The sequence below is a fragment of the Megalobrama amblycephala genome, linkage group LG6 (assembly GCF_018812025.1).
Source record: "Megalobrama amblycephala isolate DHTTF-2021 linkage group LG6, ASM1881202v1, whole genome shotgun sequence".
Taxonomy (NCBI): domain Eukaryota; kingdom Metazoa; phylum Chordata; class Actinopteri; order Cypriniformes; family Xenocyprididae; genus Megalobrama; species Megalobrama amblycephala.
Window position 1 is genome coordinate 10,249,170 of NC_063049.1, and position 16,010 is coordinate 10,265,179.

At 40.8% G+C, this 16,010-nt stretch overlaps 1 pseudogene; it reads left to right on the plus strand.

Moving 5' to 3' along the window:
- Positions 1-12,293: 12,293 nt before the first annotated feature.
- Positions 12,294-15,008, plus strand: LOC125269866 (annotated as a pseudogene).
- The last annotated feature ends 1,002 nt before the right edge of the window (positions 15,009-16,010 follow it).

A 16,010-nucleotide genomic window follows, 5' to 3' on the forward strand; every position in this document is an offset into this window, starting at 1 on the left:
TTATCTGAACCATATATTTCTGGTCTTGTAGTTTCTACTAACGAACTAATGAGTTTCAGAGAATCAGGTGTGTTTGATTAGGAAGATTTGGAAAATGTGTACTGTTAGTGTGCCTCCAGGAACAGGATTGGGAAACACTGGTGTAGCCTACTGAGGAGCCTGTTGATAGTGGGATGAATGATTTGGATGGTGTCATGTTTCCGCCCACTGCTGCTTCCTTCCACTCCCCACCAGAGGTCTCTGTTTCACCATTAAAGGTGATACAGAGGATCTTTTCGTTGACTGAGAAACCAAAGACTGTTAGTGAGTTTTTGAAATGAGCGTATGCGTAAGAATAACCCCCCTCCTTCACAGCTCATTTCGAGGGAACGCCTCCCAAAACGCGTGCACGAGTATTGGAACACGAGTGTTTGTTTACCACCGGCATTCGCTGTGTCGTGTTAGTGGATTCATTATGTCGGACTCACCGCAGGTAACTCATAATCTGCAGTTGTTACTCCTGTCTCCTGACAAAAACATTGCATGCGGCGTCTGTAGAGTGTGAAAGTTACTGGAGCACGCAGCCACGCATGTCTCTCACAAGGAACATCATGGCAGTGATTGACAAGCCAGAGGGCCAATCCGCGCACGTCTCTCACAAGGAACGTAATGGCAGTGATTGACAAGCCAGAGGGCCAATCGTTTACGCGATGATCGCGTAAACGATTGGCTGATGTTTTTAAGGCCCTACCTCATGCACAGATAATGTATATTAATATTATTCCTTTCAGTACACCTAATAAATAGTCTTTTATCAGTTAGTAAAGACAGTTTCAAGTAATATTGCAAAAATGTATAAAACAAAACATCCTCTGTAGCACCTTTAAGACTTTTTCATTGCACACACGCAGTCACTTCACTCTGGACTACATTTCCCACAATCCCTCAGCTACGCTGTAAAACCCAATAAGTTCAGAATATTCAAAACATTTGAGGAAACTTATTACCTCAAAACATTTAAGTAAACTAACTCATTTTTTAAAGTTGGTAGAACTTAAAATTTTTGTGACAAGTGGGGCAAGGCCGAGAGCCATGGAAGCGGATCAAGGCCAGTGTGGTGCACAGGTGTGTCTCACTAACAATCCCGTCACCGGCATCCCTTGCCCAACTCATCATAATGTTTAGGGGTGACCCTGAATAGTCAACGATTCGAATCTTCAATAGGAGGAGCCTGATTCAACTACCAATCTCACAGTCGAATCATCGCAGAGGTGTTATGAGACAAGATATGGGGGCGCTCAATATCTGATTTTACATAGATGTACCGGTTCTTTCCCAATAGGTTAACATAAAGCCGATTATGTTAATACTATAAATAAAAATGTGAAAAGAAAGAAGCTTTTAATAAATATTTTTAATGTGCGTGAATAAATCCAACCACCCCTGTGACAGATTTAAGTTTCACTTCCATGATTCGTGACCGACAGAGGAGCATCTTTGTGGCAGGGATTAAATCTTTAACAATGTCTGGGATAAAGTGTACAATTGGATGCACTTTGAAATGGTAAAAGATGACCCAAAAAACATATGATGCAAGTTGTGCCAACAGCTCACGTCCTAGAACTCAACAACAATAAACATTGCGCCGCGCTTCTGCCGGCCAACGAGCTGACTATAGCGCGCTATTTAAAAAGACTCAAACGGACACAGGCAGATCGCGTGAAAGACTGGATTTTTTCTCTCTCAATCAGGTAGGGTAGCTACAAGTGATTTCAAACTATTTCAGCCGGATGTAATATGATTTTTGGATGTTGTGAATGTTTAGCGTTTATTGCCTCTGCAGTTAAAAAGACAAAGTTGACAATTCTGGCTATACTTTCGTTATTTTAATAATTTCTTTAATTTTAATTTATTTATTGATCACTCTGGGTTATTTAATTTAACTATTTGTGGCTTGTGTTTTGAATATATGCTGCACTTCAGGCATTTTGCAGTTTGACTTGATCATGTTTCATATTTCATAGACTATTTTCATATATTAGAACGGTATATTCTGTTCTAATTCAATTCTGTAAATTAATGTTTGATAAAAAAAATTATAATTCCATATGAAATTTATATCTATCTGTGTGGCCTTTCTGCAGTTTTATATATATATATATATATATATATATATATATATATATATATATATATATATATATATATATATATATATGAAGGTTTATTGATCCAAAATGTTTTTATTCATTTTCTTCTATATCTTTGTGTGGTGTTTGTGGCTGTGAATGTTTATCCACATTGCCTTTCATTTGTTTAAAAAAGATAAAATCATTGTCAGTTTCGTCTATCACTTGACAGGCAGTTTGGTCGGTTTATTAGAAAGATGTTTCTCTGTGCTGTGTGTGAAATAAAATAAACATTGTCTTAAGCCGCGAGTAGGCTATAGCCAGGCCTTCATTTTCTGTGTCCCGTTCATCTCATGCACAGTTCAGCGCGCAAACCTTTCAAAGTCCGTGCACACTATCTAGTGGACTGCTGTTTTTCAAGCTCAAATGGACACCCCTAATAATGTTAATTACATACAGTTAATTTACATAAACATCACATTCAGATCTTGGTTACATAGCAATGCTACATAGCACATAATGTAACATGTTACATAGCAAATAACACATGCTATTATAACTATCAGAGAGACTGTCATTATATACTTGCATATATGTAATCAAACAACATATGTGGTCTTAAATGTTTTGCAGCTTATCCTCAACCTAACCACAGGCTCTACTCTTCACCACAATGGTAACCCTACAAAACTAACATAACAGAACCCCCCTGAATCCAAACATAACACAAAATTAAACATTAACTTATGTTAATCTTGTGCAAAAACACACAAAATAACACTTAATTTCAACATTTATTTTTTATGGTCTGACGCAAAGCATGCTAGGAATTAGAAATCTGCTGCAGCTCAACTCAATCATATTAAGTTCAGCTTACTACAATGAAATTTTGAGTTTGTGCAACTTTTTTCTATTAAATACAATGAACTTTCATTATTATTTGAGTGAAACAAACTCATTTAATTTAATTGATTTCACTGTTCGGTTTTACAGTGTAGGCACTGATCACACTCGCACCTGTTTCCCATCAGGTTCCCTTTATAAGCTGCACTCCTTCACACACACATTGCTGAGTATTGATTTTGCCGTGTTTCTATCTTGTTTTGCCTTGTTTCCTTGTCCTTGCCTAGTCTTGCCTGTGTTTTGACCCTGGACTGATTCCTTGTTGATGATCATTTGCTGCCTGCCTTGACCATTGTCTGTGTTTTGGATTACTCTCTTGCTTGCCTTCTTGTTACTGTTTGCTGGTGTTTGACCTACTGCCTGTACAACTACACTCTTATTAATAAAGCCTGCATGTGGATCTTCAACTCCTTTGTCATGCTCCCTACGTTACAGATGGGTAGTATGGCCAAAATCTTATATCACGGGTTAAGTCATATAATATCACCCTAACTGTACTGTGTGACATGGATAGGCTACACTTTATTCCGTACATGGCCGTAGAACATCGTCTGGTCTGGATTTGTAAAATGTCCTGGGCTGGCAAACATGAACTGCAACATCTTCAACAGATCTGATAACTGGGACTCTGAAATGAAAGCGCTTGTTATTTCATTATTAATCATTTGAATGAATAGGTTTGCGTTTTATTGAGATTTGGACACCGGTCAGAACACGGAAAGGAAGCAGCGCACATATAGGCTACAGTGAAGTCGACGCAAGCATATTGATCAATGCATTTGAAACAAGACCACAAATTCACTTCACGTTCATATTTCCTACTTTTAAATGCACAACATGTGACAAATGCTCGGAATATGTATTTGAATATGTACGTCGGTTGTAGTAGAAAATTTTGTCGCCTCGTCACTTCCCGTGTGGACAGTCACGGCATCGCTGAGTATAATGGGTTTTCTTGGTGTGGTCTTATTATGACTTCAAAATGTAAAACATTTATCTCATAACATTTTTATGCACTTGTATGTTAATTGCTGTGTAAATGCATTCATGTCTCTTCTGTATTGATGGCTCTGATGAAGCTCTGATTGTGGAAACTGATTGGATTTTACTAACTGCCCTACAGCCTTATCATCTAATTGAATTTATCAATTGGAATTAACATGGCATTCATACATTTAATAAGGTTGCCCCTGGACATCAGTTTACGGGGGTAGGCTAAAGGCTACCACCACTTAATTGAAAATAAGTTTGTTTCTGTTGCTGTCAGGATTGTTTCTGGAAGTTACATTAAAATGCAGTTTGCATTTTAATTTAATTTCAGTTTCCATGGGCACATTTTGATTTATCTAATTCTGGATATTTCCAGTTGATAACTTAGCCTAAGACGCGAGATTAATAATAAGACCACACCAATAACCCATTATAATCAGTGAGGTTGTGACTGTCCACACGGGAAGTGACGCGACAAAATGTTCTACTGTAACCGATGCCTCGTTCTGTTTTGGATCTTTGAAATATGCATTGTATTTTAAGCTTTTGTCACATGTTGTGCATGTAAAAGTAGGATTTACGAACGTGAAGTGAATTTGTGGTCTCGTTTCAGATGCATTGATCAATATGCTGGAGTCAACTTCACTGTAGCCTATATGTGTGTGCTGCTTCCTTTCCATGTTCTGACCAGTGTCTGAATCTCAATCAAACGCAAGCCCATTCATTCAAATGATTAATAATGGGAAATAACAAGCACTTTCATTCCAGAGTCCCAGTTATCAGATCTGCTGAAGATGTTGCAGTCCATGTTGGCCAGCCCAGGACATTTTACAAATCTAGACCAGACGATGTTCTACAGCCATGTCCAGAATAAAGAGTAGCCTATCCATGTCACACAGTACAGTTAGGGTGATATTACATGACTTAATCCGTGATATAAGGTTTTGGCCATACTACCCATTCAAATCATTCATCCCAGTATCAACAGGCTACACTTCTTGTATTTTGGGCACACCACAAGGTGTCACTGTGGCCTCAATGCTTCGCCCTCGCCTACTCTGAGCTCGATTGCTATGTCTGAGGTAAACCATGCCCTACGGACAAAGAAATGTAAAAATAAAGAAATGTAGAAATATAGAAATTATTAAATGTGGAAATGCACAAATATGGAAATACATAAATAAACGTGGAAATAAATAAAAATTGAAAAGAATAAATGTATAAATAAATAATAAATAAATGTGGAAAAAATAAATATATACATAAATAAGGAAATAAATGTATAAATCATTATTTATTTATGGGTTGTTGTTTTTTTTTTGCTTTTCTATGCATATTTATTTACTTATATATTTATTTATTTTTGCTTTTTTACTTTTCTTTGTGTATTTATTTATGTATTTATTTTTAATTTCGGCAGACTTTGTATTTCATAATTCTACAGTAATATGCTTCCAAGAGCTGATTCTTACCATCCGTTACCCTTAAATAACAGTCTTCCTTACAAGTCAAGTAACCTTTATTTATATAGCGCTTTTTACAATGTAGATTGTTTTAAAGCAGCTTTACAGTGATAACAGGAAAATAATGTAATGTAGCATATGCACACTTATCAGGACCGTCAATAAAATCTGGAATCTTCAGAATGCTTCTCGCATGCTGGACTGTGTTGTAATCTGACTTCGGCTCCGGCCGGTCCAGAAAAAACAGACACTCTGACACCTTTGTTACCCGATGCTCATAAATTATGCTAATTCAGCCAGGAGACAAGACAAAGAAACTTTGCCCGCCAAGTAATGCTATGCATCTATTGGCCGTTCCAACTCAGGAGGTGTGTTAGCTTAGTTTTCCATAAAAGCAATGACACGCAGCTTTTCCTTTGTCTCCCGATTGTCTCTCGACTGCCCCTGAACTGCCTCAGGCGACAGCGCTGTCATCACGCGCTCAGCTCCTTCCGGGATGACCATCTCCTTGGACTCTCTCTCTTCTTTCTTCTCTGTCATTTTACACGTCAGTTAAACCTCGTTTGAAAACCCCGCCGGAGAAACCCTCTCGGAAAGGACCAACCAAGCCAAGCGCACTGAAACTCTGCTGCACATCGACTTTGTCACGATCACCATCAGTTCCTGTCAGTTCCCGGACTACATCTCCCATAATCCTCCCTGCCAGTCACATGCACACTCCACACCAATCACCTGTTGCCACATACAGCTTAGCACATTACTTGGACTATAAAAGACTCACTCACACACCACCTGATTGCGAAGTCTTGTTTACCGTGTGTTACAATTCTGAGCGTTAATATCCTGTCTGCCTATCTGTTGTTGATCTTGCCAGTTACCCGTTTGCGATACCTCTGCTGCCTACATCTGACCTGTGCTTTGTATACCGTCCTGTGAGTGATATCTGCCTGTCCTGATCATTGCCAGTATCCCGACCACGTCTCTGCCTGTCCTTTGCTGTTCCTGTTTGTTCCCGTTTGACCCTGCCTGTACGACCACGCTCACCTTTAATAAAAGCTTTGCACTTGGATCCCTGCCTGAGTCCAGCTTCGTTACAGACTTGAACCATATGCAAGTATTAATTTCTCTGAAATTTGTTTAAACTGATTTCTGTACTGGCTCTCAAAAGGGTTAACTGTCGTAATTTGCCATTCTTTGGTCATTAAGGCAAGGCAAGGCAATTTTATTTGTATAGCACATTTCATACACAATGGTTATTCAAAGTGCTTTACATAAAAAAAGAATAATAAAAATAGAACATAAGGAATACAAATAACAGTAAAAACAGAGAATTTTGCTCTCTGGATGGAAGAGCTAGGAAGTCTCAGAGAGTTTGTTGTTGTTGTTGTCCATCAGAGTGGATCCAAACGGATCTATCCATCAGAGCGGATCAGAATGGATCTTCCTCACACGACAGGACTGCTACCTATTAAGGCACTTCAAACTGATAAACACAGTTTCAATCTCCCCTTTTGCCAAGACCTCAAACTGCACCACACAGCCCTAATCCCCCTTCCGGAGATATCTTATCTATGCAACGCAGTTCAAATTTCCCCTTTGGAAATTTCCCCCTTTGGAAAGTGTCCTGACTGTAATCCAGAGATATCTTAACCATGCACTACAGCTTAAATTTCCCCATGGTTTGTCCCCTTATCCAAATTTACCAAATTTTAACCTAATCACTTTCTTCCTAATTCTCCCAGCTCTTTCAACCAGACAGCAATATTTAAAATGCATTAAAAGTCAGAATAACAAGATGATACATAAAAGATATAAAATACATTAAAAATTAAAATAAAAACAGGAAAAGGAATTAAAAGAATAAAAAGATAATACGTATAAAATAAAGTGCAAACAGTTCGGACATAGCACAGTGCTCAATCAGCAAATGCATAGATAAAAAGATGTGTTTTGAGTCTGGATTTGAATGTGGCTACTGTTGGAGCACACCTGATCTCTTCTGGAAGCTGGTTCCAGCTGCGGCTGGCGTAACAGCTAAAAGCAGACTCTCCTTGCTTTGAGTGAACCCTTGGTATTTCTAAATGACTTGATTCTGATGATCTGAGTGATCTGTTAGGTTTATATTCTATGAGCATATCTGCAATGTATTGAGGTCCTAGACCATTGAGTGATTTATAAATAAGTAACAGTACTTTCAAATCAATTCTAAATGCAACTGGAAGCCAGTTCAAGGACCTGAGGACTGGTGTGATGTGTTCATGTTTTCGGGTTCTGCTCAGAATCCTGGCAGCAGCGTTCTGTACGAGCTGCAGCTGTCTTATGGTCTTTTTGGGAAGACCAGTGAGGAGCCCATTACAATAATCCACCCGGCTGGTGATGAAAGCATGAACTTAGAGTTTCTCTAAGTCTTGACTGGAGACAAAGCATCTAATTCTTGCAATATTTTTGAGATGATAATATGCTGATTTAGTTATTGTCTTTACATGGCTAATGAAACTCAGGTCTGACTCCAAAATCACACCAAGATTCCTGACTTGATTTTTAGTTGTTTGACCCCTAGAGTGAAGGTACATGTTCACTTTGAGAACTTCATCTTTGTTTCCAAACACAATGATTTCAGTTTTGTCTTTGTTTAACTGAAGGAAGTTTAGACACATCCAATTTTTAATTTCATCAATGCATTGGCACAGGGAGTCAATGGGGCTGTAGTCATTAGGTGATAGGGCTAGGTAAATCTGGGTGTCATCTGCATAGCTGTGATATGCAATTTGGTTCTTTCTCATTATTTGGCTCAGTGGCAGCATATATAGGTTGAACAGGAGGGGTGCAAGAATTGAACCTTGAGGGACTCCGCATGTCATGGATGTTGTAGGGCCCCGCTCGACAGAACTTACCAATGACTTTATCAATGAACAACATGATTGAACAAAGCTTCATTTGGTCCAAAAGATTCATTTCCTGACAGGAAACACCTAGCCTTAACAGAAGTGATGACGTGACTTCTCTTAACAAAGGACTCTGTCTAAAGGACTTCTTAGCTCATCAGCAATAAACTAATCAGAACCCATCACGTGGGTTTGATCACATTAAATCTATTGATTCTCTCACAAAACCCTCTTGTATTATCGGACGGAACAGGAAAATATCCATCAACGGATTTAAAGACGAATCTGTCCTATCAATACCTCCCTTGTGTTGACCGTCCATCGTGACCCGGTCACTCGTGACTCCGGTCAAAGTTTAAACTATGCTTAAGGACTCAATCTTGAATCTCAAAAGGGACAATTGTCGATTACTTAAAGTATTAACTATATCCAGAATAACACTTGATATGATGTGATTACTAACATGTTGGATTCAATGCATTATATGTTTGTATTCCTGTATGCATCTTCTTTCTCTTATAATCATTGTTTTTAATTAGGTCAGTCTAGTAATATGTGTGGAAGAAGTGTGTCATGTTTGAGCTCTAAATACAGAGTTTATAATTCTCTGTAATTCTGTGTGAATGAAACATTGAAATTCAGTATCAGGAAAATATTAAGAAACTTTATAAAGTTGTTAATAAAACAGGAGAATGTTCTGCAGATATCACGCGATGTGATCAATAGACAATAGACAAGGCGTGTCTAATCTCCGTAGCAACGTCTCATTGGAGGATCGCATCTGAAGGATGGAGCCAAAATTGCTCCCTTAAAACTATGCTGTCCGAACAAGCTAAAGTCAGAAGTCAGTCAGAAATCGCTCGAAATCGGTCAGAAGCCGGACTGAAGCACAGTCGTTGAAGCCCGGTAGCCGAAGCACCGCTACTTTGACCACGGCGGAAAAGTCGCATGGGTCATTGATAACTGATTGACCGGGGCCAGACGCTCAGAACAGCGCGTTGCACCAGCTAGCAGCATCCTTCAAAGCTTCCGCGCAACCCACAGGGCTTTCCCGAGAAGACGTCACCTGAAAGACAGCCAATCCAGAACGGGATTCCGCTGTACACGAGTCACGGAACAACCCGATTACCTCAGCTGTCACAGCAAACGCAGGTACAAGCAAACTTCTCTCTCTCTTGCTGGAAATTGGTGAAACTCCTTTAAACCTAAAGAATCAAGCCAAAGCTCTGCTTTTGTGATTTTCCTCAGGTTATGAGTTAAGTTAGCACTGAACTTGGGACTTTTCATAACTCATCAACTCCGCGAATGTGTGTGCATGTATGTATGTGTGTGTGTGTGTGTGTTTAGCCTTAGTTTCCTGTAATCATTAGAAGTAGTCAATAAATCTTGTTTTGATTTTCACATATACGAGTTTCTTGTGCTGTGTGTCAAATTACTGCCTTAAACGTAAAAGATCAAGTTACCTCTTGCTTATAATATAATAATTACAATAATAACAATAATCATAATAAAATATTGTTACTGTTGGCCGCAGAATAATATTTTATCCAGAATTGGTAAAATACTCTAACCTCAATTTTCGCTGGACGAATAATTGATGAAGTGTTAAATATTAATTCTGAATCATTTACAGTGAATCATTTACAGTTGATTCAATTCTTATTCCCTGTAACAATTAAATTGAGCTAATAAATAGGCTAAGTCCTTACATAATGGTGGAGAATGCGGGCAGTTTAATCTAATTTGTACACAAAACAAGTAACTTGTGTGATTGTATCTTTTCTATTGATCCGGAAGATAGATTAGAAACAGAAACGAGGCTTTTGATTGTCATAACAATGATTGCACATAAGGCGCGGTGGATGAATGAAATCTGAACTCGAGTTGTTTGTCTGTACGTTTTGTTGTTGTTGTTAAAACTGCAGTAAATGAAGCTAAGATTGTCTGCCAAGACAAAAGGAAAGTCGCCTGAGAGCGCACCAGGACAGAGTAAGCGTGTTCCTTGCTTTTGTTCTTTAAGGCCTTGTAGCTATAGTGGATAATATTGCGTGTTCCAATGTTATTTCAACTAAGCTAAAATCCCTGCATGGTTACATTAGAGAGTAGCTACCTAATGTGCCGCCTATATCCGCTCATTCGTGAGATGAGATATTAATACTCTAAACACTACGTGTCTGAGTTTGATTTGAATGGGATTATTTGGAAAATTCTTGATCAAGTATTTGTTGCAGTAAATCCTGCATGTTGTTGCGTGTCCAGAAACTGACACGAACGATTCAGATCGCTGAGATCTCAGTAATGTTACTATTATTAATTGCAGAAAAATCTGTGGATTAATGTGCCTCACTCTAACGTGTGGGGGTTGTTCAGCTCGGAAACATGAGAAGCTGAATGGTTCATTGTCATTGAGAACTGCGCCGTCAGTTCAATGATTAATGTGATTTTGTATGTTCGTTATCTGTGTGCAAAGAGTATAGAACAAGCGTACTCTTTTGTTGTGCGTCACGGTCACCACGACAGTGACAGCTGTAACCCAGAAGCCCTAAGAAACCTTTCCCGGGGTAACCTTTAAGTGCGCATGCGCAGTCTGCCAGCGCCATATTCAACTGTGTGTAAACAAAGCTTAGCACAAGCTGAGCTAGCTAAATCTAGCACGGTTGCATTACAGTCTATGTAAAGCTAGTAGCATTGCTAAAGGGCTAGTGGCTAGCATAGCATTTTGTGGTCTGAATGCAATGTTGCAATGTTGGAATGACTTCTTTCTTACTGAACTTTAATTCACTCTAGTGCTTTCACCTCCCTCTCTGTCTAACTTACACATCTTATCTTTTCTCATCTCCTCCCATTTGAGAGAACAAATGTTAAATTAATAAACCTGGTTTTTAATATCATTTGTTTGAGAGTTCTCTCTCCTAAATTTACTCTTGTCAGTTAAACACTGTTTTGTTTTAGTAGCAATCGTCCTAATTACTTTTAATGACATTTTATGTTATTTGTAATTGCTCTTATTGATTTTAATGACATCTGGGAATATGAATTTTTGATTGGGAATCTTAGTTCGATTTCAATTTTAATTGTAAATCAATTTCATATGGTAAGGATATTTGTGGATTGATTTAATGGTAGTTCCTTACCAACATCTGGCAATTTTAATCATTAACTAATAATTTTTGCTTTGAAATTTTAATTTCATTAGTCATTAATTAGGATTTGGGCTTCCCTAATTCAGATGATACTTGATTGATTAATTTGATTATAATTGCTCTCAATGTTTAATGCTGAACCCATTACAATTTTAATTCACAACTTCCAAATTTGAATTCAAAATTTCATTTAAAATAAAGTTTAGTCTCAGACTTTCACTCCCTTAGTCTTTGATTTAATTCATTTATTTAAGGAAAATTTTTGGGGTCTTCCTCAATACTTGGGTCAGTTAACTTGTCCTGCTAGAGCAGCAAGCTAACCCCCTGGGTGTAGCGACTCCCTAGCGCCACCACGCTGGCAACCCTGTAATTTTTCCAAATTTTGGGAGCAAAACTTCACTCTCTTTCTTCTTCTCTCTCTCTCTCTCTCTCTCTCTCTCCCTCTCAGCTGTCCACTTCTGGATTGACTACTGCTGCTGGTTTTTGGATTTGTACCTGTGAAAGTCATAAAAGCAGAGTGTTTGAGAAATATTTAACAAATATTTGGGAAACGGAACACTTCTTTTAAAATAGTATGACACTCACTTTACCTTCCCTCCTCATCCTGTTATCCTACCCAGCCTAGGCTCGAGCAGGTCGACAAGGAGACTGGTAGGCGTCCATAAACCCCGAGCATGCGTCTAGAAGCGCTTTGAGTGGTGCATGGTTGTCAATCCTACTAGCTGAGAAACCAATACTGTCATTGTTATTGTTTTTCTTTCGCCCCAAAGGGAATTTTAATAACAATCACAGTCCTGGTACTTTGAAATCCTTTTCAAAACCCCTGTCTAGAACCATCCTTCTAAAATAAAATTTTTACAAAACTCATTCTGCAAATAGTGTTAAAGACGAAAACTTCATTTTATAGGGAAACTGGAAGCACCCCATTATTATTCTGCTCTTTGCTAAATGCTATCCTGTTTGTTTCGTGCTCTTCTTTTCTTCTGCTGTTCTCTAGCTGTGCTATCTGTGTGTGCTTACTGATTATTTTCGCAGAGACTCCGAGTTAGAAGCACATCCACGAGAGGACCACAGTCGAGAACCAGTCTTACCTGCACATTTACACACTCATTACTCATTCCCATTAACTCACAGTTGACATTGCACACTTACACCTTTGATTTGCCCTGCTTTGTTTTGTTTTGTTGTGTTGTGTTTTGTTTTGTTCTTTTCTTCAAGGTCTGTGTCAGTTTCGGGTTTAGATCTCCCTCGCGGTGCCAAACATGTCTCGCACAACAGACCCTGCTGGACACTGGAAGGATCTGGAGACCTGGCTAAGTGTTGTAACAGACAGCCTCCTACCTAAGGCCGCTGAAACACTAAAGCATCAGACACAGGACAAGCTGGATGACAACATAGCAAGCCTCATGAAACAGGACCCAAGCCAGAGCTACAGTCACAAAGAACTAGCCAAGATCACCGGCTCCTTAAGCCACACACTCATCGCCACCCTCAAACTGAGCGACAGGCAAGCCGCCCATCGCCAGCAGGAGCTGACACATGCACAACGGCGCACCGAACAGCTGGAGCTGGAGGCTCAGGAACGACGAGAAGGGCCTGATGAAGTGGAACAAGGCGCCAAAGAGGAGATCAACAGGCTAAAAGAGACCCTAGCAGCTACTACGCAAGAAATGGAACGAGGCAGAGCAGACTACGCTGACCTCTCCGACAAGCTACAGTACGCAGAACAGCTACTGGAAAAAGCAAAGGCTGACTTCAGAGACAAGAACAGCCGAATTAAAGCTCTCGAAACTCACCTGAATGAGTCAAGAAATGAGGTCAGCTGCCTAAAACAACAGCTTGACTACATCAAAGAAGAGTCTGACAGTATTAAAGAGGAACTCAAGCATGCATATGAATTGCGCTGTGAGCCGTCAAGAACACGTCGGACACCGACTTCACCTTTGCCAAGCAGGACCGGCTCCCCTGTTCCTGGACTGGCACATGATCAGAAGGGGGCAGTGCCAAAACAGTCACCTGCTCCCTCCGAAGAATCCTACCTCCCCACTAAGCTAAAAGAACGTGCTCCAGCCAGCCACAGATCATCTCATGGCTTGGACCTCAGAGACCTTGACAAGCTTGCTAGAAACATTGGCAAATTCACTCCAAATGTGCCAGGTAGTCCAAATGTTCAGAGTTATCTGCAAGATATTGACTTCCATCTGGAAATGAGACCCAATGTCACTGACAAAGATAGACTTTATTTGCTCAGAGCCACATCCAGCTCTGAAGTGCGCAGCTTCCTGGACCGGCAGCCTGCCCACACAAAGACTGATTACCACCTGCTCCGAGAAGCTCTCATCAGAGAGTTTGCCGACCCTGAGTCAGAACGAGGACTAGTGGCTGCCCTGGAAACAAAACAAGGTCGTCACGAAACTCCTCAAGTCTTCTATAGCCGACTAAGGCTAGCATACTTCGGGTCTCGCAACGAACAGAGCATGGAGGAGGAATTGAACTTCAAAACTCTCTTCCTGAGAAACCTCCATCCTGGGGTGAGCCACCATCTTGGCGTCCTTGCCTGTCCACGCACAATGAGTGCTCAACAGTTAAGAGACTTGGCGCACAAAGCCTACTGTAAACAGAAGATGGCCTTAGAAAAGGGCACCAAAACCACCACAGTTCTTGACTTCAACACCCAGAGTCAAGGGCTGGCCCTAGAGGGCACCCAGCGTCAAGACCTTGCCAAGCCGACACCCAAAGAGTGGAATGCATCTTCGTCCAACAGAGAGTGGGACTCCCACACTGGTAACTCGACCTAAACCGAGAGACAACCGCTGGGATGGACCACGTGGACGACAACGCTCACCTGGACGTCACTGGGAAAATTCATGGAACCAATCAAGACCTCATGAGAGTCATTGGGAGAAAACCTGGAATCAGCCAAGCTCATTTGGAAACCCCAGAGGAAAAGGCTCATGGGAATCCAAGGGAAAACGACAAACACACCCTGGAGCAACCAGCCCAAGGAATCGACGAAAAAACTCACAAAGATTCCAAGCTGACAGAGCTCAAAATGAATCCATACCAGAACAAAAGACTTCACCTTGTTTCGACTCTCAAGAGCTGATGAAAATGATGATGAAAGAGTTCTTCCAACGAAAGGAGGATGACCGGAAGTGGGAAGAGAAAGCGAAACCAGATTCATCCTGACTAGCTGCCGGACGAGATGGCAGCGACCACCTGACTCAACATACCCCAGAGAACAGCACCTCATCTCTCTCTCAGAGAACCACAAGCACCATAACTTCAAACGGACAAGAAGTCCCACCTGAACATCCTGCAAAACAGTCAGAAACTGATCCAACACCTGATGGGTCAGATCACAGCAGCATCCAACAAACACCTGCTGTGGAAACCACTCCAGTTCCTGAAAGTGCTGTCTTGGTCGTCTGCCACTCCTCCGAAGAAAATGAAATAAATGCTGACATCCTACCTCTATCATCCCAAACTCCAGTCCCCCAACTCCTAGGTGATCTCATTGAGAAAGGTATCGCAAGAAAGTTTTACCTCTCCGTTATCATCGAACAACACATCAAGGTCGAAGCCCTCCTCGACACTGGAGCTGACATCACCCTAATGTCAACAGAACTCCTTGAAGAAGTCCAAAACAGAACAAAGAGGTCTAACGGAACCTTTAAACTTCAAAAGGTGTGAGCTGAAACCTCCAAGCATATTCCCACACAGGCCTACAACTAAAACATGTGGCACCAATTCACCTAACAGTGGGACCAATGAACCTTGTTCACCCAGTATACGTCTCACCACTCAACACATATCCTCTCCTCATTGGGAAAGACCTGCTTAACCGCTTTGAACCCTTAATAGACTTCAAACACCTGAAGATATGGACACAAGTCCGTGAGCCTCTGCCCCTCCAGTCAGTAAACTCCAACGAATTGCAGTGTCAAGTCACAGACACCGCCCCCCATCCACTGACTGACGATGCAAGTTCAAAGTCAAGAGCAAGTTCCACTCCAAGCAACAGGAACCAAGACCCATTCCTCTGCTCACTGCAAGCGTCAGACTCAGGTTCCCTCCGAATCATGACTGCCATAAATGTCCAAGACACATCAGTGCCTGATGCAGCATTAGCCCTGTGGGCTGAAAACTCAGCTATCAGCCTGAAGCTCTTCAGAACATTGAAGCAGACAATCAGAGCATACCACACATCTCAAAGCATAGCCGCTTCCCTCTCAATCCATGGTCAACAACCATGGCTACCTCCAAGATTGTCTGTGCTGCAGACATACGATGGAACGACAGACTCTTGAGTCACTACTTCCTGGTTGTCCCCAACCTGCCTCATGACATCTACATAGGAGCAGACATCATGGTCCGTCTCAACGCCTGCGTTGACACCGTGAATGACGTCATATGGGCTCCCTTGTCACACCAATTGACATCTTCAGTCAACCTCAAGAATCTTCGATCTGGTCAAACAATACCAGATGCATGCGCCATGATCAACGAGCAAGAAGC